Source organism: Osmerus eperlanus, chromosome 5 (genome assembly GCF_963692335.1).
Source record: "Osmerus eperlanus chromosome 5, fOsmEpe2.1, whole genome shotgun sequence".
Taxonomy (NCBI): Eukaryota; Metazoa; Chordata; class Actinopteri; order Osmeriformes; family Osmeridae; genus Osmerus; species Osmerus eperlanus.
In genome coordinates this window covers 20269781-20273938 of record NC_085022.1, presented here as the reverse complement: position 1 = coordinate 20273938, position 4158 = coordinate 20269781, and positions in this window count along the sequence as shown.

Below are 4158 nucleotides of genomic sequence, written 5' to 3'. Positions count from 1 at the left end.
GCACATCAAATCATCACTGATGCTGAATAAATGTGACCCACGATCAATTTCATCCTCCTCTCATTTTTCCAAGAGGTGGAAGGTGTCGGGATGGGAGCTGAAAAATCATCCGGTGTGAACCCTAACTGAGAGAAGTCCGGCTGGGGTCACCGAAGCGTGTCGACCAGCTAATCTCTCTCCCGGTCCTAGACCAGGCACAGCCCTGCTCAGTCATTCTCTTTCATCATAGGCAACAAGGTCAGACTCCACTCTAATCTAACTCTCTATCTATTCAAATGTATTTTCCATCCAAGCGGAACTCCCCACCTCCCTCCCCCATCTCCCCAGTCCCCAACCCGGGCAGTACACTTGAGGTGCACCAGGCACTGATTGAAGATTTCTTATGGAACTTCACAGCCTTTTCTCCTGATTAACAGAAAGACTGACATAACAGCGTTTCCCAAGTTGGCTGTATCAAAGTGTTAGCTCTGTGGATTCACTGCATGAGGCATAGCACACTCCCACCACGGTTATTTATGGTTGACTTTCCCTCAGTGATGCAATGTTCTTAATGCTAGTCGCTGCTAGTAACTAAGACATTGAATCTTTACAATAGGTGATGATCTATTACAGTGAGTCTCTAGTGGAGATGACCTGGCAACAATATCTCAGCTGGCAAATGATTTACCTTGGTAATCAGCCATTTCCTGCAGGGTTCCATAAACATGACCGGGTTATAACAAATCCCAGGATGTGGTCACACTGTAAACGCAGTAGACATGTAGGTGCAAACAGTGTTGTTGACCGATGATCCTATTGTCAATGTGTGAATGAGAGCCAATATTTCCCAGACTACCACGCTATAATGCCCATAGGACTCATACAATGTGCTGGCAAAAGTTGACTTTCCTTCTCATTTTTTATAAGTAGGAATGTCGCTGTACTCAAATGTAGGCTACTTTGTGCACAATACAGTTTGCTATCTGCTAGACATTTGTTACTTAAGGTTATCACAGTTATCTAACATGGCTAAAAAGCCAATGGAAATAGCAGCACTTCCTGATAACTGATATCTATTGTTGATAACAAGCTTGGCCCACAAGGAGAATTAATAAGCCAGCTGTTTGCAAAAAGTTTTGTTGTTGTCTGATAGCAGAGACATATTAACATCCTTCACAACTGCTCCGATTTACCCTTACGTTTTTTTCTTTGATCTTCTCTCTATCAGATTTGCAACTCACATCGGGGCAATAATCGGATCATGAAAAATGAATGATGTTTCACACATTTATACATGTAATTAGCTCGTTTTCGTAACGCTCTCTTAAACTCAAATCCAGGAACATGATCAGGCATTGTCTTAACCCTTGTGTTATCTTCGGGTCATTCTGACCCATCAGTCATTGTGACCCACCGTCGTATTGCGACAGATTTACCGCATACAAAGACAAAGTGAAGCATTTTCTTTTAACCGTTGGGCTGTCTCAGACCCCCCACATTGCAAAGGTTAAAAGAAAATTATTTTAATTTGTTTTTGTATTGGGTAAAATTGGGTAAACACAACGATGGTTCGTTATGAACCTTTGGGTCATGTGACCCGAAGGCAGCACAAGGGTTAAAATAGCCTCCTTTGCACTTGGCAGTGGAAAAGCTGAAATGTACTTATATACGAAAAATGTGCCATTAAAGGACTACAATTTGAGTGAGAACTGTTTGTTTTGATACAACAATTTAAACATGCCAAGCCATTAGAAACTCCTGAGGGAGACATTCCCTCTTGGATATATACAACGACTTTCATTTTGTTGTTATGTGCAATGACAATAAAAGGCATTCATACAAAATGTTTTGTATAAATTATAAGATGACAACATCCTATCATGATTCACGTTGTGGGAGTCAGATGGCTGAGCGGTTAGGGAATCGGGCTAGTAATCTTAAGGTTGCCAGTTCGATTTCTGGCCGTGCAAAATGACGTTGTGTCCTTAGGCAAGGCACTTCAACCTACTTCACATGCTTTGAATTTATGTTTAAATGACAACAAAGAAAGTGTGATACAAAGAAAGTATTCTTGTCAATATTGTGCTCTAAATTTCTCCTTTCTAATCAGTCTCAGCAAAGGAGATTAGTCGCCCTATTAATTTTGAGCTAACTGCGATGACAATTAAATCATTATGCATTTTTATCTCCAGGTTTGAAAGGAGAATAATTATGAATCCAAAAGTAAAGGATGAGGCAGGGGAATGATTAACTCTGGCTTTTGGATGTAACCCAGGGGGGCAGGTCCTGGGTTCACAGTACAAACACCAACCACAGGCAGAACAGACAGAAAAATAAACAGTCACACGGACATCTGAAAGCTACACTTGACCTTTAATACCTCTAACTTCAGAGCCAACCAAAGATAGAATGCTAGTGATCACCAGTAGATTGGCAGTGAAATGATTCTAATGATTAAGCCTCTGTCATTTACAACCCTGTAGAAGCTGACCACAAAATAGCATGCTCCCTTCCCCTCACACACACACACACACACACACACACACACAGATAGATGTGATATATACAAATCCACACCACCTGTGGATATGTCACTGAGAAAGTCCAATGAAGTCATAATGGGAGTCTGCTTTCCAAATAGGATGAGCAGCTTGGGGAGGGAACTAGGAGAGCATTGCAGGGTGTATATTGGATTAAGGATCGGATAAGGATAGGTGACTCCACCTGTGTATGTGGCAGGGGGGTGGATCTCCCCCCCCCCTCCCCTCCCCCCCCGCTGTTCTCCCTTCCCGCTGTTTGTCACCGGCTCCTCATCAATGCCCAGTCAGATGGGATTATTGGCCCTCTGTTCCTTTATGCCTGACACTCAAACTCGCTCCCTGAGGAAAACTACCATCTCCCATCAGTCTCGTTGTTACAATAATCGACTAACCTTTTCCCTCTCCCTCGCGACAAAACGTCAGCCCTTCGAGTCAACACAAATGCGTTTACAATTTGGCTCTGACACCACAAATCCAGTCCCTCCTTTCAACGCTCGTCTGTGGGAGTCACACAGGGATTGAGGCTCCCCAAACTGAATCTCTCCCAAGATGTTTGTGCATTACCTCTGCGCAAGCACAGAGAGAAAAATCCATTCAATGCCAGCGCATGTGAGGATTAGGGTAGCAAAGCCACCTCTCACTCTCCCAACCGGGTCCTGTGCTGCTCATCACTCGATGGTCGCCATAGGGAGATGTTGGCGCAGCTGTGGAGTGGAAGAGGGGCGTGTGGGAAGACGTCTCAGGTGGCTGAGCGGTTAGGGAATTGGGCTAGTAATCTGAAGGTTGCCTGTTCGATTCCCGGCCGTGCCAAATGACGTTGTGTCCTTGGGCAAGGCACTTCACCCTACTTGCCTCGGGGGGAATGTCCCTGTACTTACTGTAAGTCGCTCTGGATAAGAGCGTCTGCTAAATGAATAAATGTAAATGTCTCACAGGATTAGTCAGTAAGGTTGGACGTGGTTGGATGCAGTTATGTAACAAGCTTCTATCATCCCAGGCTTCTATGTGACTGTATACATCTCAGCCGTCTTCACCAATGAGCCCTGACACCATTTAGGACTGTCTTGGTCTCTCTAAACCCTTTCATCTCACTCACTTTCTCACTGCATAAATTATGTGTTTGTTGTGGGAGGAAGGCAAGAGTTAACTTGAATTCTAAAAAGGGACAATTGGTTGGTCCATAATGGAGTGGCCAGTGCTGTTTTTTGTAATGTAGAATTGGATTGTTTAATTGGATTAGGCTGCATGCAGGAGGCTGGATGGTGTTTCTGTATGACGGTAAAGCACATTTTCCACAGTATACTCTGCTGTGCCAAAAGATAAGATTTCTTATGAGAAAAATTAAACGAAGATCTCCTCTGAAAAAGTTTGTAGTTTATGACTAGTCTTAATCCATGTCTGAGAATCTGGGCCTAGATCATTTATTGATGAGGGATAAGGATGCATTTTAAGCTATAGACTAACTACAGCGACGTTTGTCTAATTTACCTAATCTTTGATCAACAACAGCCTGTAAGACATTCATGAGGACAACAAAATAAATAAAAAATACAAAAGTAATCAACCTTGCATTGTTTTGATGGTTACGACCATTCTATATATTACGGTAGAAGTTCGTTTTACCTTCGCTGTCGTGCAC